At 34.1% G+C, this 25,792-nt stretch overlaps 1 protein-coding gene across 1 annotated transcript in view; it reads left to right on the forward strand.

Annotated features, from left to right (window-relative positions):
* Positions 1-25,792, forward strand: part of LOC139517357 (plasminogen-like) — a 193,024-nt gene that overhangs the window by 51,945 nt on the left and 115,287 nt on the right. The gene's annotated exons all lie outside the window — the stretch shown is intronic.

Below are 25,792 nucleotides of genomic sequence, written 5' to 3' on the forward strand. Positions count from 1 at the left end.
AGGTTAGTTAAAAAAAAGAAAAAGAAAAAGAATCCGGCCAGGTAAAAAAAAAAAATTTCGGATGTCAGATAAAAATGGCGGGTAATCTGAAAATGTTTACGACGAACACCAAATCTTAACTTTAAGGTTTTATATTTTACAATAGTGGACCAATGTGAATGTGAAATATGTGCTGTACAATATTATATACAATGTGTAACTTAGTGATGCCAAATATTAACAAAAACAAAATATTCTCTCTCTGCTAAATCTTCACTTCCACACTTCTTTCTTCACTTCAAGCACTTCCCATGACATTGACAAATTCGTCCCTCCAATCACAGCGCTTCTAATTTGACTTCCTTCACCTGCCTTGGGTACACAAAAGGCCAACCTAATGCTGGGAAAATTAAATACTACCGTTTTCCCTAATAGGTAACAGGTGAATATACTATTGGTATCGGTAGCGGACTCGACCCGGAACTTCTTAATTATTGGCAATATTAATTACGTGGAAAACAAAAGGGCCTGGAGTGGTGTCATTTTTAATCTACACCTTTGTACTATATTTTATATATAAAGTTGAATTCTGTGATTCGTCGTTTTTACGTGATGACGGCTGACAAATTATAAGATACACAGTTTTTCTCTGCTTTCAAGTCTTTCTGTTTGAACCCGTTGAACTGGAACTTATCAGTTATTGGTAATATTTATTATTTGGAAAACAAAAGGTCCTGGAATGGAGTATTTTTTAATCAACAGCATTGTCCTATATAAGTTATAAATAAAGTTGAATTCTTTGCTTTGCTGTTTTACGTCATGCCCACTAACAAATTGAAAACTGTACCTATACGCCTTATTTTTAGTATTCGTATTGTTATCTTAGAAAGTCTTACTATGTAAAATACTACAATAGGTAACAATTTGACAATTTAGTAGTGTCAACCCTGTGGTTATGACCCGTGTATATAGCATATTAGTCCTGAATACAACGTTTGGTGGTGCGCCTGTCAGATGCGGAACGTACAGATAAGGTAATAGGTAGCAAGTGAATATACTATTGGTATCGGTAGCGGACTCGACCCGGAACTTCTTAATTATTGGCAATATTAATTACGTGGAAAACAAAAGGGCCTGGAGTGGTGTAATTTTTAATCTACACCTTTGTACTATATTAGTTGGGTGTCATCCTGGTTTGCCCACTTTTAATTACATGTATATGTAAACATAGAGGGAATTGTTGTTTTAACAATTATAGTTTATTTCTGAATTATAGTCATATTTTTTACCTTATATTTTACCTGTAAAATTTAAAAAGAATATTATATTCTGCTATTAAATCAAGGAAAATGTGCAAAAAAATTCTATATTTAATATATATTTGGCAGGATAATGTATTTTATTAAAAAAAATAGGGAAAATGTGTACTAAAATGAATAAATATTTCAATTTATCAACAAATATTTTTAATTATTGGTACATTCTGAAAAAAAGGTGAAAAGTAAAATAATGGAACTAAAGATTAAATAGAATAAATCTCATTTAAATATCTTTAAATTTACTCAACTTATTTTTTTTTTAAATTTCAATACAATACAATGTTTCAAAATTAAGTAAAATATAAAATTATCCAATAAAATTTAACAACTAGAATATAAATGCAACTGTTCAGTAGCCATTGATCAACAACACCAGTTACAGCTGCAACCAGAAACACTATCTATTGACTACGAGACAGCAACCAACAACGCAACACAAGACAGTACATGTATGTCCAGGGGTAACCGTGAAAGGCTGCTTCTTCCACTTCACCCAGTGTATATGGCGAAAGGCACAGAAATATGGACTACAGTCCTATTATAAAGAAAATGAAGACAATACTTAACTGATACGACGAGCCGCAGTACTACTGGTACCTCTTGTTCCACCCCACCTTGTTGACGATGTTTGGCTAAACACTTTAGAAGACATTAGAGAAACTGAAAACATACCCGCTACAAGTTCATTTACAGATTACGTGACAGAGTTTTGGGTTGAAAACTACCATTTTCTATGGAACCACTTTTACACAGAAGGACCCCGCACCATGCACAAATCACCTGGAAGGATGGCACAACAAACATAAGAAGCGACTCAAACACGCCCACCCAAACATCTACGAGATCATTGAGCTACTGAAGAAGACAAAAGCACTAACAGAATGCAACATTATCCAGTATGCAGCCGGAGGAACCCGCTCACCTTAAAGACGACCATACAGAGTTATAGACACCAGACTCATATACAGATACCAACAAGGACCCATCAACGTGGTAGATTACTCTGACGCAACATTCCATCTTCTCCATTTGAACTGAACAATGAAGTGAATTATTGTTAATTGTGACTTTGCAAATATATTAAATGTTTTGTTACTTTTGATGTATATATAAAAGATTGTATTTCTCATCATTTTACATGTAGTGCCCTTATTTACTTTTCTGTGCTTAATTGATTTCCTTATGCAATGCATTTATAAAATTAATTAATTTATTAAATAAAGTTTGCAAAAGAGTACTCAGTGTATAAATGAAAATCATTCAGAAACAAATGAACACAAAGACACTTTTATAAGTCAATATCATTTTTTTTGTTATTTGCTGTATATGTATGTTGAATTAATTGATTTAATTGATATTAAATTACTGAGAAAAAATATTTGATTTTTTTATAATTTGCTATACAATAAAACAACCTGAATATTTGCAAAACACTTACAAACTATTTACCTAAGTTGGAACAGACTATACAATTGTATGCTCATTAAACCTTTTGTCTTTTTTGTTTTCATAACTAATAGATAATTGGTAGAATTAAAAGTGGGCAAACCAGGAGTAAACCATTAGTTGAATGTAGGACAGAAAGTCACAGGACAAAAAGTCACAGACAAAAAGTCACGGACAAAAAGTCACAGGACAAAAAGTCACAATTCATTTTTTCTGACTATTTTCTTTGAATAAAAAACGCTTATTTCTACAAAAATATTATTGTATTTCTCTTGAACTATTGTATAAAATCTAACTTTGTAAACAAAATTTATCAAAAAATATATCAAAGTAAATCAAATAACTGTTATAAAAACAAAATGTCAAAGTGGATTGGCACTTAAATGGCTTCATGGTGCCAAGAAATCTTTCTTTTGCATGATTAAAATTAAATAAACCTTCATTTTTTCAAGTATAAAGACACATTTCTTAAGCTTTAATATGAATATATGTATTAAAAAGTAAATATTTCAAGATATTTCTCTTCTATATTCAAACAATTGTCAACATATTATTTGTGACTTTTTGTCCTGTGACTTTCTGTCCGTTTACCTATTAGTTATATATAAAGTTGAATTCTGTGATTCGTCGTTTTTACGTGATGACGGCTGACAAATTGGACCTCGTAATTTTAGTATTATAGATGATATTGAACATAAGTGGTTCAAAATGATTTGGAAAGCAATACTACTGAATATTTACGGCTTATAAGATAAGTAATCTAAAAACTAAAGATAATTACTTTATATGACAGACGATATTTTTATAGTTGTTGTCCGTTAATTAAAAACAGACAAAACACTGTACACCTGTAAACATGTTATTGAAAGAAAGTGTATTTATAAAGATACTTATTTTAATCACCATTTGAATCTGTGCTTTATCTCTTAATCTAATTTTTTGAGGTGTCATTTTAATCAGGGCCATATGATATTAATTAAGTGGTTGAAAGAAATCGAAAAGCAATACTACTGAATGTTTGACTATTAATAAGATAAGCAATCAAAAAAAAATAAAAATAAAAAGATAAATATTTTATGAATTGATATCAAACATTTGAATCCAATTATCTTTACACGTGCATCTATTTATAGTACCGCCTACTAGATTGATTGACAGTTTATTAACGATGTTGGGACGAACTATTCTAATTTCGTCAATATCAGTTATGCATGACTAAAATATAAGTTTTATTACAACAACTGTATTTGGTCTCGAATTAAACATGCAACCAAAAACTGTAATGGAAAAAATTTAAAATGTAACAACTGTGGTGGTAAACATCAGGCAATAGATAAATCATGCCCCAAATATATATTCCAAAAACAGGTGTTGGAAAATATGTATAGTTACAAAATGTCATTTGACCAAGCTAAACAAAAGGCACAGCAAAAATGTGAAACCATACCTAAAATAATTAACTCTCCAGTGTCAGAGGATGAAACCATACCTAAGATTATTAGTACATCAAATGTCACACCTGGTAAATCATACGCTGACAGTGTTAAATCAAAAGTAATTAACAATGACACGGATGTAATTAGCGATAATGAAGCCACTATGTCACCGGTAGATAATCCGGAAATAAGCGTAGATAAAAATTTAAATATTGAAACAGGGAATACACAAATAGAAGATCAAACACCCAGTATTCCTAATAAAGATAGAAAAAATATTTCAGGGATCCGCAAAACTATAATTGAACCACCTAGTCAAGACGTAAGTGATTTAAAAAAAACTGGGAAAACCTAATCACAGAGATACGGAATATAGCGGACAAACAAGGGGATATCTCTGTTCCCATCATGAGACTCTTTCAAAGTTTTATCAGAGAGCAATTTAGAAAAGAATTAACGGTTGACGTCATTTAAAGAAATTATAAGCAACAATCAATCTAAATAATTAAATAACCGTAATGGGGCTACACATTTTACAGTGGAATGCGCGATCACTTTATGCGAACGCAAATTCCCTCAAACATTACTTAGACACACATAATAACCCAGAAATTATTTGTGTTCAAGAAACTCGTTTTAAAGATAATAGGTACATAAAACTACAAGGCTACCACCCACCAATCATTCGAAATAGAAAGATACCGATTCAACCTAAAGGTAAAAATAAAAAAGAAACCTCAAATAGGAGGAGGAGTAGCAATTTATGTTTCGATTCAAGTTAATTTTTCACAACTTAATTTTAATACTGATAACATAGAAGTAGTAGGCGTATCTGTAAACTGTCAAAATAATAAGATAAATATAGTTAATGTGTATAGACCCCCTAATCAAGATATTAAATTTGATGAATATCAAGAAGTTTTGCATAACTTATCAGATAATATAGTGCTACTTGGAGATTTTAATAGTAACTGTAGATCCTCGATGTGGGGGTCTAGCACAACAGATAGCAATGGTAACATAATTGAAAAAGTCATAGACCAAAATAACATGATAATTTTAAACGACGGTACAGGAACATATCAAACTGTAACAGGCAACCGAACACAAATAGATCTAACATAGTCTCCGCATCGTTAGCCAATGACAGTCAATGGTCAGTTTTAGATGAGCAACTAGGTTCTGATCACTTCCCAGTACTCACCGTATTAAATGCAAAACCGGTTAAAAATAAAGTATGCACTCCACAAAGATGGATGTACGATAAAGCCGACTGGCACAGGTTCACTACTCTCTGTAAAGAAATAAATATAGATAATATAAAACATGACGATATTGAAATCTTTAATCAAAATCTTTGTGAAGTGGTGACTAAAATCGCAGATGAAACAATCCCAAAAACTAGTGGTACTATACATACAAGAAAACACTGTCCCTGGTGGAACGATGATTGTACAAATGCCAAAAAAAATAAACGTCATAAACATAGAGTATATGATAAATCAAAATCTGAAGAAAATCATGAATTATATAAAACTGCAGTCAAGGAGTTTAAACGTGTCACAGATAAGGCAAAAACTGACTACTGGCAAAATTTCTGTGATACACTAAATTATAAAACTAATGTAAAAACAGTTTGGAACACAGTTGAAGGTCTTAAAGGGGCAAAATCATCCACCCTACCTACACTTATTAATGACACCAAACAAGCGGTATCTAATGTAGATAAAGCAAACATGCTCGCCGGAACTTTTGCAGAAGCATCTAGTGATAGTAACTTAAATCCCAAATTCAGAACTCATAAATTAAAAACCGAAATAGAAAATCTGATTAATAGGGATGATGATGAGCAACATAATAGGTCAAAGTTTAATATACCATTCAGCAAAAACGAACTTTATAAGGTGCTTAAGACCAAAAAGACAACTGCGCCCGGTGATGACCGTATAACATATGAAATGTTCAAACATATGCCTGAAAGTATGATCGATATTATGTTACAATTAATAAATAAAGTGTGGGTAACTGGTCAACTTCCCCACAGCTGGAAACATGCAACTGTAATTCCAATATTAAAACCTAATAAAAATAAATCGGACCCTAAATCCTACAGACCGATTTCTCTTACATCAAATTTTTGTAAACTAATGGAAAGCATGGTTAATGTTAGACTTAAACATCTTCTAAATCAAATGAGAGTGGGTGCATACGTCAACGAGAAAGCAATCAAATTGTTTGGCAAACGTCAATGAGAAAGCAATCAAATGAGATTTGATGTGTATGTCATCGAAAAAGCAATCAAATGAGATGTGTTGTATCTGTCATCATATGATGAGGGATGAGGTAACTACGAGGCAACGCTAAAATTTGCTCTGTTAGAAAAGAACGTTTTTACGTGAAAAACACTTCTTAAAAATCAGAAAACCAGGTCAGTTATTTAACTATTTATAGTATATCGTTGTGTTTACGCTACAAGTTCCAGATTGTGCTAAAACGAACGTAATATTGAAAATACATGAACAACGATTTTCTACTTTTCTATGAAGCCATTGTTTAATTGTTGTACCGTGGTAACGTCTTAGCGACGTAGGAATAACTTTTGAAAATTTAGATTTCCTCTCTATTGAATATTCAATATTTTAAACTTGAGTGAAAATAAGAATAACTACTAAAATGTCAGAAGCGCCTGATCTAACCATTGAACTGTTTGAGCTGTTAACAAAAATAGATAACCGATTAACCGTGATCGAAGCCCGAACTGATAGAATAGAAAATATCGAAACAGCGCTAGGTCAGTTAACTAGGAAAGTCGATACAATGAAAAGTGACATTATCGAACTAAAAACGAAAACCACTGATCTGGAGAAAAATGCCGATTTTATAAGTAACAAATATGAAGAATTACGTGGTGAAAATTCTGCTCAAGATAACAAAATTAGACAGTTGCAGAAAGATGTATTGGATATACGAGATGCTGAAAATAATACAACAGATTTAAAAGAGAAAATACTAGATCTACAATGCAGGTCTATGAGGAACAATTTGGTATTTACAGGTCTGGAAGAGTCTGCAGAAGAAAACACCAAACAAGTGCTGCATAAATTTATTAGGGAAGAACTCAGTATAAGAAAAGAAATTCAACTTGGAACCGTTCATCGATTTGGACAAAAAGATAACAATGGCAGGCACAGACCTATTGTGGCGAGCTTTATTTTTTACGAAGATCTACAAACCATATTATATTCCGGACCAAAACTAAAAAATAAACCAAACTTTGGCATAAATACTCAGTTCCCAAGAGAGATCGAAGAGAGAAGAAAAAAATTGTACCCCGTGATGAAAGAGGCAAAGAAAAAAGGAAAAAGAGCATACATGATAAAAGATAAGCTGTTTATCGAAGGAAATCTTTTTAAACCGGAAATTAAGAAACAACCACCTGGTGAACAAAAAACCCAACAGTCGACTTCCCTCTCAGGAACAACACAAACAGATAACAGGAAATCACAAAAACGAGCAAGACATGGGTCAGAAGCAGAATCATAGGGGCACGAAGAAGGAGTAGCTGATGAAAATGAAAAAAGATGTAATTGTGTGTCTATAAACAATAGTTTTTGTAAATTAAATATTCTTAGTTTAAATGTCTGCGGCATAAAGAAACGACTACAATATCCTGAATTTATAGAATTAATCAATCGTTATGATATAATATGTCTCCAAGAAAGTAAAACTGACAATTGTGATGAAATTTCCGTACCTGGCTATATCAGTAAAATGAAAAACAGACACGATATGACATTTAGAAAATCTGGTGGACTTATGGTTCGTTATAAAGAAAAATTATGCGATCATATAAAATTCCTATCGAGTGATAGTACTAATGTTATATGGTTTGAAATCTCATCTTCATATACTAAACTTGATGCTGAAATAGTCATTGGGTCTGTTTATATTCCACCGGAAAACACAAAATATAGTTCACCCGACGCCTTTCGCGAAATCGAAACTGATATTCTAAAATTTTCAACTAAATGCAAATATATGTGCTTAAATGGCGATTTCAACAGTAGAACATCGACTGATGCTGATTTTATCCCAACTGATGGAAATGATATTTCTGACATTCTGAATTTACCGGAAATCGCAGAAAACGACACCTATAAATTCGAAATCTACAACATACCGATAGCAAGAAATAATAAAGATAAAACAAAAAATAATTATGGGAAACTATTACTTGATTTATGCAAATTTACAAATATGTCTATTATAAACGGCCGCATAGGAGAAAATATGGCGGGGGAACGGACGAGCAAAAATGCTGCAGTTGTTGATTATTTCATAGGGTCGCTAGATTTTATTAACATTATCTCAAATTCGAAAGTTTTAGATTTTAGTTGTTTATATTCCGATATCCACAGCCCTATAGATATAGATGTCGACATAAATAAATGTACATGTGAATATGGATCTGTGCCGATTAATTCGATGAGCGGAGAGAAAATAAAGAAATGGGATATAAACAAGAAAGAAGATTTTATTTTAAATTTAGACAGAGAAAAGATTTCTGAATTAGAAAACTATCTTGAAGAAACCAAATCTTTTCCTGCTGATTCGAACATTTTTAACAAAGCTGTAGAAAATATTATGAACATATTTGTTACTTCTGCAAAGAAAACATTCGGAACATTAAAAAACAAGTCAAAGAACGAAAATACCCCTCAGAGTACAAGATCACAAGATAAAAAACCATGGTTTAACATAGATTGTAGAATTGCTAGGAAAAATGCGAGAAAATACAGAAGAAAATATAAATTAAACAAATCCATTGTAAACCAAGAATATAAAAAACGCAGTGAAAGACAATTACAAAAATACCATGAACAGAAATATAAAAAAGTATAGGAAAAATGTGCGGAATGATATGAAAAATATGAAAACCACGAACTCAAAAGAGTACTGGAAAATTCTAAATGGAGGCTCTAGGGAGAAACAACCAAATATTTCAATTGAAAAACTTTATGATTTCTTCAAAAATTTAAATCAAGGAAATATAGAAGAAGAACAAGAGCTAAACCACGAAGAGATTGAAAGAAATATCGAAAATAATTTATTAAATGAAATGATTACGCCCGATGAAATAATAAAAAATATAAAAAACTTGAAAAATAACAAGGCAAGCGGTGATGACCTGATTATAAACGAATTCTTCAAAGCTACGTGTGCTTCAACAGAAATCATTAATATCTTTGTAAAGTTATTCAATCTTATATTTGATACAGGAATCATACCAGACAGTTGGTTATCTGGAAATATACACCCTTTATTTAAAAATAAAGGAAATCAACAAGATCCGCAAAATTATAGACCTAGCACTATTCTTAGCTGTTTTGGAAAACTTTTTACGTCCATCCTAAATGAACGATTAACGAAATATTTCGAGAACTTTTCAATAATACATAACAATCAAAGTGGCTTTAGGAAAAAATATTCAACAACAGATAACATATTTATATTACAAAGTCTCTTCGACCTAGCTAGATCGCAAAAGAAAAAGTTATTTTGTGTTTTTATTGATTTTGCCAAAGCGTTCGACACAGTTTGGAGAAACGGCCTATGGTTTAAGATGGCATTGAATCACATTGATGGAAAAATGCATACAGTAATACATAGTATGTACAACAATATAAAATCAAGAGTTATATACAATAATCAAAAATCTGATTTTTTCCCATGTAACACTGGAGTTAGACAAGGGGAAAATCTTTCCCCTCTATTATTCTCTTTATATATATCAATGACCTCACTGATTTTTTGCTATCACATAATGTGAAAGGTTTGTCATCAATATCGAACTCCCTTGAAACTAGCCTCAATATCTATTTAAAGCTGTTCATTTTATTATATGCCGATGATACTGTTCTAATGTCAGAAACAAAGGAAGACCTTCAAATGCAATTAAATTGCTTCAGTGAATATTGTGATACTTGGAAACTTAAAGTAAATACATCTAAGACTAAAGTTTTAGTTTTCTCTAAAGGAAGACAGCCTAATAATATTAATTTCATTTATGAAGAAAATGAAATTGAAATAGTGAAAGAATGTAACTACTTGGACTATTGTTAACAAGATCCGGATCCTTCAATACAGCAAAGAAAAGACTATCAGAAAAAGCAACAAAAGCTATGTACAACGTTATTAAAAAAGGGAGGCAGTGTAATTTATCAATTGAATGCCAATTAGAGTTATTTGACAAACTGGTGAAACCAATTCTTCTATACGGATGTGAAGTATGGGGATTTGGAAAAAATGACATTATTGAACAAGTTCATCTCAAATTTTTAAAGCATTTACTACACCTCAAGAGATCTACCCCAAGTATGATTGTGTACGGTGAAACTGGACGTTACCCATTGGAAATAAGCATTAAATGCCGAATGATAACATATTGGTGCAGGCTGCTTATAGATGAAAACAAGTTATCATCAATATTATACAAATTTGTATATTCCCGATATCACACAAACAATGATGATATTTTATGGATAAAGAACATTAAAAATATATTGGACAATGCCGGATTTTCAAACTTATTTTATAAAATACAGACCTCACCAAATGGTTACCAAAAAGTATCAAACTTAGATTAATTGACCAGTTTAAACAAATTTGGAACTCAGCTATTCAGAACACATCAAAATGCATTACATATAGGCTCTTTAAGGAACATTTTGAATTTGAGAATTATTTCAACATCATAAATGACCGAGATATATATACACTTTGTAAATTCCGAACATCGAATCATTCACTGCCAATAGAAAAGGGGAGATGGTATAACATTGAAAGAAGTGATAGAAGATGTTCAATATGTACAAAAAGAGATATCGGAGACGAATACCACTATATTTTTGTTTGCCCGGCTTTACAAGATGAAAGAAGAAGATTTATTCCAAATGGACTAATAACAAGACATAACATTTTTACATTCAACAAACTGTTTAATTCAAAAAAACCAAAGACACTAAGAAACCTCTGCAATTTTATAAGATGTATTAATAGTAAGCTCACTCCTTCTTAACAACCATAATTTATTTAACATACTTATAGAAAGTATTTCTTTATACAATTTTAGCTTTTACATTTGACTATACAAGTCTATATATATATTCTTTTATATGTTATCTCATGCGAAATTTTGAATTTTATGCATTTTTAATGCATTTTTTATTTTTATGTATACTATTTCTTTTTAACTTCTCTGTAACCTTTGTACTTGCATGGTTTTATGAGAATAAACTATCTAACGGAGAAAAATGTAATAAATGAAACACAAAGTGGGTTCCGTGAAGGTCGCTCCACATTAGACCACTTACTGCGACTTGAGACAGACATTAAAAAAGCTAAAGTACGTAAACAATTTCTATTAGCCATATTTCTCGATATTGAAAAGGCATTTGACTTAGTATGGCGTTATGGTCTACTAAAACAGTGCAAAGATTACGGTATAAATGGAAGGTTATTTAACTTTATAAAAGACTTTCTGCAAGATAGAAAAATTCAAGTAAAAGTAAATCAAGAATCCTCAGACGAATATGATCTTAACAATGGTATCCCGCAAGGTAGTGTCATCAGTCCCACATTATTTAACATCATGATTAATGATCTAGTAGGTCTGGCAAAAAAAACCGCAGTAATGTCACAATTTGCTGACGACAGTGCTATGTGGTACCGAGGTGGAAATATTAAACATTTAACAAAGAAAATGCAAGAAACCCTTAATAACATAAGTGCATGGTCTAAAAAATGGGGTTTTAAAATATCTAAAACCAAAACAATAGGAGTAATATTTGGAGATCGTCATGTTTATTCAGTTAACCTAATGCTAGATAACCAACCAATCAAATTCCAGAATCATGTCAAATTTCTCGGTCTCATATTTGATAGAAAGCTAACTTGGAATAAACACGTAAACTACTTACAAGAAAGATCTAAAGCAATATTAAACGTTCTAAGGTATGTTCAAGCAAACAACTATGGCATGGGTACTGATTCTCTTCTCATGCTATATAAATCACTTCTTAGATCGGTTCTTGACTATGGTTGTCAAGCGTTTAATTCAGCATCTATAACTGTAAAATCTAAATTAGATATAATACAAGCTAAAGGTCTTCGCATAGTGTTAGGGGCCCATAAATCGACCCCGTTAGAAACAATACTAGCCGAGTCTGGCGAAATGCCATTACAACTAAGAAGGGACCACCTTTCTCTTAAATATTATGCTCGTACTAAACAAAATCCACCTAATCCAGCCAATCAATTAGTAGATGACTGTATTGAATATCAAATTTATAATCATAAATGGAATGAACATAACATACCTTATGGATTCAGAGTCCAAAATCTACTTAAAGATAACGAACTAGACAAAATAAAGTTGGTTACTAAAAATATTCAAGACCCACCACCAATGGATATAGGTCAAGCAAAAACATCCAGTTACATAAAAAACAGCCTCAGTAAAAAAAGAAAATCCGCATATCATTAAGACTAAAGCGTTAGAGTACATCGATTATGCATATAAAATCATTTAAAAATTTACACCGATGGCTCAAAAGACCCAGCTTCGGGTAAAACTGGATATGCCTTTCTAATACCATCAAAGTTGATTGCAAGCTATAAACGAACGTCGGACAATCTTTCCGTTTACACCACAGAAATGACGGCCATTTATCAATCATTAAGTGGGTGTTCTCCGATCAACAGTCAGGGCAAAAAGTTGTTATTCTAACTGATTCATATAGTGCAATCCAATCTATAAAAAATAATGCATCAAGTAGATCCGTTATCCTAGAACCAATTCAAATACTGGCTTGTCGTCTAAAACAAAAAATTATAGAAGTAACCATAGAATGGATACCAGCGCATGTTGGTATCCTAGGTAATGAACAGGTTGACAAACTAGCTAAATTAGCGCTAAGTAATGATAAGATTGACCTTAACTTGAGTCTTAGTGCAAACAAATTCATTGCAATAACAACAGCATTATATAAGAAAAAGTGGCAAGCTAGATGGGATAACACATGCTCCCTATGGAGTCGTTCTATAAATTATATATAAATATACTAAATAAATAAATGATTTGGAAAATACATTGAAGGTGTAAAAAGTCATGAGAATTCCGAATAGATTCTAATGTTCCCGTTGAACATAACAGAAAATACATTGTAACCGCAAGTCTCCGAATTAAAAGGTAAAGTAGGTCAAAGACGCTAAAATTATTTTATAACATTAAACATTTTAGCATCGACGGTAAAGGAAGCTATAAGGTATTTATCTTCTCATTTTAATTATTTTGATAAGGAAACTAGATAAAAATAAAGCATCGTATAGATTTTTAAAACAAACCGAAGTATACAGTATATCGAACATCCTTTTATTTAATTCAGTCATTTTGTTTTCTTTTTTCCCCCTTTACTCATCCCTTATTTACGTAAATATGTCTAGATAGTGGTGGATCCAGAACTTTTCCTAAGGGGGGCCCGCTTCAGTCATGCTTCAATGATTCCCTATATAATCAACCAAATTTTTCCCACGAAGGATCCCCCCCCCCTGGATCCGCTCTTGGTTCCATCTTGGTTCTATTCTAGATCATTCTAATGTTCCCGTTGAACGTAACAGAAAATAACCGCAAGTCTCCGAATAAAAAGGTAAAGTAGGTCAAAGACGCTAAAATTATTTTATAACATTAAACATTTTAGCATCGACGGTACGTAAAGGAAGCTATAAGGTATTTATTTTCTCATTTTAATTATTTTGATAAGAAAACTAGATAAAAATAAAGCATCGTATATATTTTTAAAACAAACCGAAGTATAATACAGTACATCGAACATCTTTTTATTTAATTCAGTCATGCTGTTTTCTTTTTTTTTCCTTTACTCATCCCTTATTTACGTAAATATGTCTAGACAGTGGCGGATCCAGAACTTTTCCTAAGGGGGCCCGCTTCATTCATGCTTCAATGATTCCCTATATAATCAACCAAATTTCCCCCACAAAGGGTTTGGGGGGCGCCCCCTGGATCCACCTATGCTAGAAGTTTTAAAACCACCCAATTAGGACATGTTGTTTATATGGCTAACGATATGTGCATCTAGCCACTTGACCAGTTGACGACTTGCATATATATTTGATTGCACATTTATTATCAAGTTCGACTGAATTTATTTAATGGATTTTTAATAATGTCAGATTTGAAAGAAATACATGTGAAGTATATGTTAGAAATCTTTTTGTTCAAAACAGAATGTTAAAAGACATATAAAGGAAAGTTATGATCAATAAGTTGGTAAGCTTTAATTAGTTGGAAAAAAAGTTATAAATATAATAAAATGTATAATTATGTACAATAAATTGGCAAATTTGATACTCATGCAGTCGTTGTGAAGGGCATGCATATAATCATTCGGCCAAAAAGAAAGAAATCAAGATTAAGATTGAATATTATTTTTATGATAAAATTAATTGTACATGTGTTAATGACAGTGCTAGTGGGATATGTATCACCAGCACAATAGTAAGAACTTCTGTGTTGGCGCCATGATTTAGGAACATAAAGAGTTACACTAGTCCGTCTGTCCCGAATGTCCCATAAAAACGGGTTCTGCTCTTCTTACTTTAGTTTGCCTCAATCAAATACTTCAAAACCTAAACACAATATATAAAAGGAGCTGATGCATGAGTGCCAATGAGAACTCTCCACAAGAGACTAAATGACACAGACATTAACAATTATACAATGTAGCCTAGGTCACCAACACGGTCTTCAACAATGGGCAAGGTTCATACCGCAAAGTCAGCTTTTAAAGGCACCGACATGACAATGTAAAACAATTCAAACGAGAAAACAAACGGTATAAGTTATGTACAAAAAATAAACGAAAAACAAAATAGGCACGTGCATATAAAATAAGGCGGGGTTAAACATGTTAGCGGGATCCCAACCCTCCCCCGTATGTGGCATGAGTGCCAATAAGAACTCTCCACAAAAGACCAGATCACACAAACACTAAAAACTATGGGTCATATGCAGCTTTCAACAATGAGCAAAGTCAATACCGCATATAGTTATCAATAAAAGGCACTGAAATGACATTGTAAAACAATATTCAAACGAGAAAATAAACGAACAAATTTATGTAAAAAAAATGAACGAAAAACAAGTATGTAACACATAAAAAACGACATTCATTGAATTACAGGCTCCTGACTTACCACAAGCACATACATACCGAATAAGGCGGGGTTGAACATGTAAGCGGGATCCCCACCTCAACACAAAATCAAATTTGAAATTTTTAAGTGTCACTTTTACCGTTCAAGAGTTATCATGTCCCTTTAAAAAATATAAGAAGTGCTGACTATTTTGTTTCCTTTGTCTTAAATAAGGATCAATAAGTCTGACTCAATCAAATGTTATGAACCTTATACGCGATTCACATTACCCCATAACACAGATCTGTGAAGCTCAATATTGGGTCACGATGGCGTCACTGTTCATGTTTGTTTTATATGTAAAAAGTTGTGGTACGATTACCAATGATACAAATGTCAACCCGGAGCCTTGAGATAGGAAAACTGCTAAATCTATTGTTTCTGTTCTTTAACTTTAATTTGCCTCAGCCAAATGTTTTGAAACTTATTCACAATGCTTATGGTCACAAAACGGTCAAAATTACGCGAATCCTGCATCTATATGTGGAAGTTTACTCATTTTTTTCACAAGCAGGGGCATCTGTGATTAATAGACATATTCTACATTTACTTCAGTAATCAGCTTATTTTCTTCCATTGAATTCTTTTTTTAAATAAACTGAACTTGCACATTTTTTTTCAGGATCTCGGTGCAGTTTGGTAACAGACAGTGATATCAAGTTAAATGTGACCAACTTAACAAAGTGTTTCACTAGATTGAGCTCTCTGTCTATTAAAGTGTACTTTAATGGTTCTTAGCATTGAGTTCAGTTTATTGATATGCGTATACCTTCTGTGTGAATTTTTATGATGTAAAAGCAGACTATTCATACCTACATGTCCATGAAATGAAATCTAAGGTAAAATGATTGAAACATTTTGCATTATCTATCACAGCTGGCAGAACATGATGCTACTGAAGCAGTAAATTTTCTTAATTGATATTCACGGAAATTAAAGGATTTAGTTTCATCTGAACCAAACATTCTAAAAAATTGAGAATGGAAATGTGGAATGTGTAAAAGAGACAGTAACAATGTCAAAAGAGCAGAAAGCAGTCAAAGGCCATTTATGAGTCCTCATAGCTGACTATGCGGTATGGGCTTTGCTCATTGGTGAAGGCCGTACGGGGACCTATAGTTGTTAAAGTCTGTGTTATTTTAGTCTTTTGTGGATAGTTGTCTCATTGGCAACCATACCACATCTTCTTTTTTATATCTTCAACAAAGCGAGAAAATCCCTCTTCCAGAGGCGGGCTTCAGATGGCCCTTAACAAAATGTGTACCAGTTCAAACTTCAAATTATAAAATCAACTTACAATTAAAAATATACAAGACTAACAAAAACCAGAGACTCCTGACTTGACTTCAAGGTAATCATACCAAGAGACACATCCAATATGCAAAGGTCAAGAGTCAAAAAGTCATAGTCTGGTCAAGAGATTCTTGTGAAAAAAAAAGGATTTTGATAAAAGGGTCATTGTGGTACACTAAACTAACAATATATCTTATGTATCTAATATATCTTAGAAGATGTGGTACGAATGCCAATCATACAGTTAATTCTCCATTTAATTCAAACAAAATATACAAGTTTTACATTGAGGACAAAGGTCAAGCTCACATGAAGTTTCTCGTGCCAATAGACTCATATAGAAAACCTAGGGCAGAGACAGAAACACAAGACATATAATAACTAAACTCAATTGAATGGAAATTGTATTGCAGGTCACTACAATTGCCTTCAACAAAGAATATAAACTCTCGCAACAAAGCAAGATTAACCCCGGGCCCGTCTTTCACTAAAGTTTGAGCAGGATTCTTTGCAACGATTATCTTAACACATATAATTGAGAATCGAGTCGTGCAGTTATGTCAAGAAATTAAAACGGTAAGATTAAACATTAAAACAGTAAAAACTAGCCTAAGGGTTTACCATTAATTTTTAACCCAACCATATGATAGTACTATGGTAAACTTATGGATACACATGATACAGTCATGAAATTGAATATTTGAAATAGTACGACCAGAACAATACAAGACAGAGTTGTAAACAAAAGAAAGTAATGATGCATATCGAATTTTAATTCCAATGCACAAATTAGGAACCGTAGTTTTCATTCAATTTATTTATCTAAAATGTACGCTTGGGTTAAACAATGGAAATTAACACTGTATATTTATATAAACGATCAATCTTGTAATACAGTAAATAAAAAACCCAACTTTTATCAAGGTAATCGTTATCATGCAAAAACAATAACTAGACTTAGGTTGGGCACTACTTTATTACCTGGTCAACTAGGCCAGTACATACGCAACGTCTCTCCATTATGTAATACATGCGGCATTAAAGAGGATATAGAACACGTACTAGTAAACTGTATTAATCATTCACAATCGAGACAAAATTTACAATCAAACTTGGATAAGGTTCAAATACAAAATATTAATACCAAAATATTACTAGATCCTCCTAAAGATAAACAGCAATATGTCTGGTCGTGCTTGGTTCAATATTTAACAGAAATTGATTACCATAAATTTATATAAGTATATAAAAAAAATAAAATAGTAATTAAATAATAACTAAAATACACTGCAAGAGTTATCCGGGTCAGTGACTCAGAAATGGAGTCAGGCCATAACCGGCAATTAAAATTCAATTTCCGCTCCAGAAACAGTACGTACTAAAGAAAAGATCGTTAAGAAGACCAACTACACTGCAAGAGTTATCCGGGGTCAGTGACTCAGAAATGGAGTCAGGCCATAACCGGCAGTACAGAAGGCCCTTCAAGACGACTTAACAAATCATCATTAAATAGACAATACACACTGCAAGAGTTATCCGGGTCAGTGACTCAGAAATGGATTCAGGCCGTAACCGGCAGTAATAATTAAACTTTTACCACAAAAACAGTACGTACTGAAGAAAAGATCGTTAAGAAGACCAACTACACTGCAAGAGTTATCCGGTGTCAGTGACTCAGAAATGGAGTCAGGCTTTAACCGGCAGTACAGAAGGCTATTCAAGATGGCTCAACAAAACTTCGTTAAGAAGACCAACTACACTGCAAGAGTTATCCGGGGTCAGTGACTCAGAAATGGAGTAATGCCATAACCGGCAGTACAGAAGGCTCTTCAAGACGAATTAAAATCCAAATAAATAATAATATATTAAAAAAAAAAAAAAATCTCAGCAAATGAAATAATTTAACATAATTAAAATTAGTTAAAATATATGTAGGGATAAGTTAGTTAAACTATTGAAATTATGCTAACTAAACAAGAACTCACGATAACCTTTGGCTTTTTTTATTTTTTCCAAATTCGCGGCACCCAAATTATTTTTGTTTCTAATTTTGGTCCTTATTTAAATTGTTCATTTCATTGAGCCGCAAGTCAAATCTAAGACTTAAAAAATGGTACTTCGCAAGATCTGGTTTGCGCTAACCCAGTTTTAATTAGTGTGGGGCGCTGTCTTCCTGCGGATAGCGTTCCAGTGTACTAGCACTATAAAGTCCTGCAACTACGGTAGGCTAGCACAAAGCAGTAAAAATTTACATACACCCTTTGGTTTTATATTTATTTTATTTTATTTTATTTTACCTATCATTTTTTTTAGTACATACAAAACAACTCACTAATTATTTTTGCAAAACTCACATACACAAATTTAGGCTTATTTCGGTTTATACAAAATATTTGGCATATAAATTCACATACACAATTTGGCATATCAAAATTATCCGCTCTTTACTTGGCTGCTGGTGTACCAGGACAACGTTGCTGCCGTTCACTGCTGTTTGCTTAGCCTAGCTTTCCTCCTGTTCCTACTTCTGATGGCACCATGTTTATTAAATATTTATTAATTTATTTTTTTTATTTATTTTTATTTTTTATTAAACAAAATTATCTTATATTAATTTATTATATTTATTTTTATATTCTTTTCTTTATTTATTTACGTATCTAAAATTATTTTTTTTAATTTATTTATTTATTCAAATTTTTGTTTATTTAAAATTTTTATTAAACTTATTATCATTCTAAATTATTTCAATTACCACATGGTAAAAATTAAATTATTTAATGCCCAAAAAGGCGCAAGCCAGGGCCGACCGTGCAAGGGCTGTATAGCCAATCAAGGTCGTTAAAAACTTCCATTTGTTGTCATGCATCATCACGTCTCAGCCATTACAGCTGAACGGACGTGCTGGCCAGCGCTCCTTTACCCGCTATCTTCGACGAGGGTTTACGGTTAGATGATCAACGACTTACTACTTTTAAGATGACAGAAACCAATCCATGCCGTACAGATAGACGTAGTAGTTGTCGTACCCGCGTTAACATGCACTCCAAAACCATTGTATCATGGGGAGTGTTATGCCGATTAACGTCCGAGGGCTGTATCATAGGCGTTGGGTGTTACGACCTTCATTTCACTGCCTCACGGCTTTGGTCCTGATAACGCTTCCTGTCATCTTTAGAACTACTGTTGTGATCCGAGCATATAATTAATAATATAAGAACAATATATATGAAACTCACCAGGGTTTATTCAGGTGATACAGCAATTATACATAAAATACAGTAATACTAGAAATAATCAATGCAATCAATAATGTCAATACATGTGGTTAAGGTGAAGAGTTCGGAATCTGTGTTCTACGTCACGGATACATGATAAGGCACATATAAAACATGGACTGGTTCAGTACTGTATATTGGTGTTCAGCACCACAATCGCCCCATCTCAGTAGAACCAGACCAGGGGTAAATGAAACGACTAGAAATAACGCACTGTCTGTGAAAAGTAATCCATATACATGAAATAACGTCGGAATAAACGAGGTTTCATATTACACACATTTTCATACATAAATCCATACTTTAAAGTTCTATATTCCTTCTACATACAATTTAAGTAATTGAGTTTATGAAATACGCAAACTTAACAGTCATAATCCAATACGATAGGATATACACAGTGAAAATACGCAAAATAAACGGTCATAAGAATAAAACATGTCTCTTCCTCTTCTGCAACATAATTCAATTCGAAATAATAGATAGTTTCTGTTCGACACTATTCTCTTCGATTAGGCGATTGGAAGAATTTCAAAGCATTGTCATTTACGGTCCACATAGAATACAGTTCACGGTATAATCTTAAAACTCACACTTCAAACCACGGATAGTTTACTGGACAGCATTCGAACGGAAGTTCTTGATGCTACAATTGGTTTTAAACGAAAGTGTAAAGTTTTTTTCCTAAAAAATGTACATTGTAATCAATTGTAATTTCCATTGTATGTCGGTGCGCCAAAGAAACTACCAAAGCCTCTTGAACTTCACAGCTCCTGCAGGTCGTTTCCCAATACGTTTGCAATTGCTTCTTTAAGTCATGGCGCTTCATCTTGACCTGTGTTACTAATCCACACGCAAAACCCTGATGTGGTCGACTGCTATATGAAGTGATGAATTTAAGGTCAATTGCTGCTGAAATATATGCAGTAAAAGAGGATTCTGTGGGACCTGGGGCCCCTGAAGATCTCTGTTGGAAGACGTCCTTTCCATGTATCTTACGGTTATCAGATGTGTGCACCAAGTCCAATACTGCAGTGCACGCTTTCAAAATATTAAGTCTAGTTTCGGTCATAGATATCATACACCGTTCTAAATGCGTAGTGAAATGGTAGTGTTTGTGACAAAGTTGCAACTAACTGGTTGAGGTCTAATTCCCTTTATAATACATGTTCACGGTTTACAGGAGTGTTTAAAATGCATGATCTGCTTAGTAAAGATATAGCAGCAGTGTCAATTATATTCTGGACTGATATATAATTTACTGCAAATATCAGACCACGTATACCTACAGTCTCAACAACGAGCTCTTGTAGGCTCTCTTTCTCGAGGGTCAGAAGTGAGCCTAATGGCCTGACCCTGTCTTGTTTAAATATTGATCTTCTGGTGTATGCGAGGACGAGGTCCTCTGGAAAGATGGTGATATGTTGGGCTGCTCTTCATAAGGGTTAGGTCTTCTTTTGGGTGACGGAAAACGTGAATTCTGAGGACTCCGGAAATTTGATTGTGACAATGGTTGGGTTGTAGATATGTTACTCCTTCTATCTTTTAATATCTGACCAATGATAGACACTAAGTCTTCAATATTAGATTTTAAAGATCCATCTTCTTTATCAAACCTCTGATTGTATTGCAAGGCCGAGGGCCTCTGCGGAGAATGATCAGAATTACCAACATCAGAAAAGGTAACTTGTCGTTGGGTATATAACTGAGAATAAGACTTCCGGGCTCCATAAATGGCTTTCTGATTAGCTAATGAAGACTTGATCCATTTCAGTGATTCGTTTATAGTCCTTGGATTTTTCTCTATAACGATCCGGGCTGCCTCCTTCTCCTGACATCCACGCAGGAACGCCTCAGTACTTATTTGATCAATGATGTCATTGTTGCTTCGGTAATACCCATCCATTGTCAAGAAATGAACTCGCTCTGCGTATTCCTCTAACTCTCTCCGTCCAACTGCCTGATGTACTGTAGCTGTCTTCTTGCTGCAGAAGCTTCCTCCTTCTTACTAAATCGCCTTTTCATATATTTCCGCAAATCGTCATATCTTGATATATGCGATCGTCGGGCATATTCAAGTGCAACTTCAGACAAGCAATCTAGAAAACGGCACGTTTTCTTTGCGTCATCCCAGTTACGGCGATTTGCAGTTCTTTCAAACTGGTAGACAAAAGCTTCCCAAGATAGATTACCAGAACCAGTAAAGACTGGCATCTTCGGCAGTTGTGGACTTTTGCTTCGTTCTCTAGCATGGGACTCCTTCCAACGGGATGATTCCCTGTCTATCGATTCATCACTTGATGAAGAGGATTCCCTCTTGCAGCGCTTTCTGCCCCTGTCTCTGTGCCTTTCGTGTGTAGCTTCACTTTTAGTCTGATCAGAAGTGTTGTTCACAGACTGTACATGGGAAGGCATAACTACTGGAGTATTCAAATGTACTGGGATTGAAGGAATGTTTGAAGTGTCTTTATTTGATCCTGGATGGAAAACTGCAGTAGACGGTACAGTCGATCCGTTATTTTGTTGTGCTCCCGGTGGTGGCACACTGTAAGACCAAAATGGTGGCATGTTAGGTATCGCGGAACCTTGAACTATGATTGGGTTATAAAATGACGATGGGGCCAAAGGCCCCTGTCCAGTGTAACCCTGCGATACATTGTTATGTATTTCATGAGTTGAAGTATTCGAAGGGGAGGCCAAAGGCCCCTGTCCATCTTTAGACTGATTGTCAAATTGTACATGCTGAATGAAGCTTGGTTCAGACTTCATTTCCAAAGTTGACTGAACGGGCACCATGTTAGAAGTAACCAAAGAGGGAGCCGATGGCCCCTGTTCAACATGGATTTCAGTGTTGGGTTTCACATGGTTTAGGTAAGCCGCTTCAGTTGCAGTACTTACTTTCAGAGTGGACGCTGCAGATGCATACATATCGTCCTGTAGACTTGTGTTGGTAGTGAATGACTCACCTAAACTAGAAAGTGCAGTTGGTTTACTAATTGGTGACACCTTGGAAAAGTCTGGATATGTTGCTGAACTAGCTGGGGTACTAAATGTTTTGGGTTTAGTTCCAAATTGTTCCTCAGCCTGCTGGTTTTTCTGGGCTATCAAAGTATCAATTGTCGCGCCAAAAGCACCAAGTTTCTTCTCTGATTGTTCAGCCTGTTCATGATGATTATCCTGCAATAATGGCAGTGGGTTTTTAAACTGAATGGTTGACCCCATTAATTGAGTTTGCTCCATTTTAGTCATGCGAGCACATAAATCATCAAACGTCTCCGTCATGTTGTCAATTTGGGAGGCTTTCTTGTCTACCTCATGGAGTCCTGATGTGACATAAGCAATATCCTGCTTGAGTTCCTGTCTACTTTCTGCTATCTCATTGTGCAGTTTCTGGTATAGGAATAGCATGCCAGGTTCAATGAAATATTTCTTTAGCGTTGATTTTGGCACACCAGTAATGCCGGACACTGCATTCAAGTCTATGAAATGTGAGGCATCTCTAACCTCAAGTATCTGTATGGCCATTTCATTGTCTATACCCTCAACTGATTGAAGTTGATCCAAGGTGGCATCCATAAGTATAATAAGTTTTGACATTTTAAAAATTTGGTTAAATTGTATGGTTTGTTATGGTTGTTATTTCAAACTGCTAGTAAACTGTTTCGTTAGTATGTTGTCTATGCTTTATTTGTGCACGAAACGGTGCTTGTCATCAACCACGATGCCTGTACTGTAGTTGTGCACGAAACGGTGTTTGTCATCAACCACGTGCCTGTACTGTAGTTGTGCACGAAACGGTGTTTGTCATCAACCACGTTGCCTGTACTGTAATTGTGCACGAAACGGTGTTTGTAGTAAACCACGATGCCTGTACTGTAGTTTTGTCAGAGCATGCGCAGAAATCCAACTTCCGTCCTGCTTAATTTGGACAAGATACAGCTAATGGCTATTCAAAATGGCGACTCACTAAAACGAGAAACTAGACAAGCATAAATTTCAAACAGTGAATATGATGTGTAGTACTGCCTGAAAAAGTACTAAAACTTTCCAAAATTGATGGAGGTTTTAATTTAAAATATAGCCTGGCTATAATTTGCAATAATTGAAAGCAAATGGTGTGAAACGTACCGTGCAGAGCGGTTGTTTCAAAATTAACAGATTCGAGCTGTCGACGACGCCAATGTTGTGATCCGAGCATATAATTAATAATATAAGAACAATATATATGAAACTCACCAGGGTTTATTCAGGTGATACAGCAATTATACATAAAATACAGTAATAATAGAAATAATCAATGCAATCAATAATGTCAATACATGTGGTTAAGGTGAAGAGTTCGAAATATGTGTGCTACGTCACGGATACATGATAAGGCAAATTTAAAACATGGACTGGTTCAGTAGTGTATATTGGTGTTCAGCACCACACTACGTCCACGATTCATCTACCAGTACTCCCATCATCGATGCTAGCGGGCTGCCAAGCTGACCAAACTGACCCTGAAACAGCCGTTAGTGAAGAATTAACAACAAAATAGTCAACAAACCAAACACAACTCACCAAAACCAAGATGGCGGCCAACATATTGCGTCCTCCACTACTTGTTCCTGACCCACGGCATCAAAATATGTTAAAGCTCACCAAACGCCTTCCGGCATCGAGCCGACCGTGCGAGGGCTGAAAAGCCAGTCAAGGTCGTTAAACACTTCCATATATATATTCTTACAGTTGTTAAAAGCATGTCTTAGTAGTAACTATTTTAAGAGGTAAAATTTTCTTCTTCAAAATTATTACAGACTTATTATTAAGGGGTTGAATTGAAAGGGTTAGTGTTTAGCTAATTAAAATTCGCGTCCGTTTTGGAGGGTATACCGTACACTTTTAAGGGTGTAACGTAACGTCCACCTTGGAGGGTAGCTTGGTCCAATATTTAGGTATAGCGTCCGCGCTTAAGCCCAACTATAGCCTCTGCACCCAAATAAGGTGTTCGTGTGAGTCATATCCTTAGATATGCATCCCCATGTCAAGCCCAACTCTGATGTCCGGGCTGAGGCCAAAATGTAGCGTAAGTGTATGCGCGCATGTCTAACTATAACGTCTCGCGTCCCTATTTCAGGTCCAAATATGGAGTTAGTGGCCCGATGTCCGCGCGAAGGCCCAAATATAGTGTTCGCGTCCGCGCGCAGGTCAAACTATAACGTCTCGCGTCCGACGTCCACCTTTATAGGGCTCATACTCCTCATATCTGTTAAAATTTAAGGCGGGGTCATAGAGTAAATATATATTAATTAAGGGTATGTAATACAAAGTTTCCCATTGAAACAGGAAGATGGAGAAATGTACCACGAAATGAGAGAATTTGTCCACTTTCTAAAGCTGTTCGTGGGATGTGTACCACTATATATAAATGTACCAATTCTGAAGTTAAAGATTTAAGGGGGAAGTTCATACCTCCATATTATTTAAAATATCGAAATGTTAAAAAAGTACTGGGCATGCTTAAATATTGTAATAATAATGTGCTGTCTAAGCTGTCAATTTTTATTCAAAAGGTAGAAAAGATGCTTGTCTAATTCAAAATTGCAATAAACAAAGATTTATTTCTGAAGATGTATAATTTTAAAATGTATATCAGTAACTGTATGTATTATGAAATATCTTGTGATTTATATTGTGTATAATATTCTCCTGTTACCGTCTTCTGTGGCTAAGTTTTCTTTAATAAACTATGAAACTAAACATCATTTCAAAATAAAGTAAAATC

The sequence above is a fragment of the Mytilus edulis genome, chromosome 1 (assembly GCF_963676685.1).
Source record: "Mytilus edulis chromosome 1, xbMytEdul2.2, whole genome shotgun sequence".
Taxonomy (NCBI): domain Eukaryota; kingdom Metazoa; phylum Mollusca; class Bivalvia; order Mytilida; family Mytilidae; genus Mytilus; species Mytilus edulis.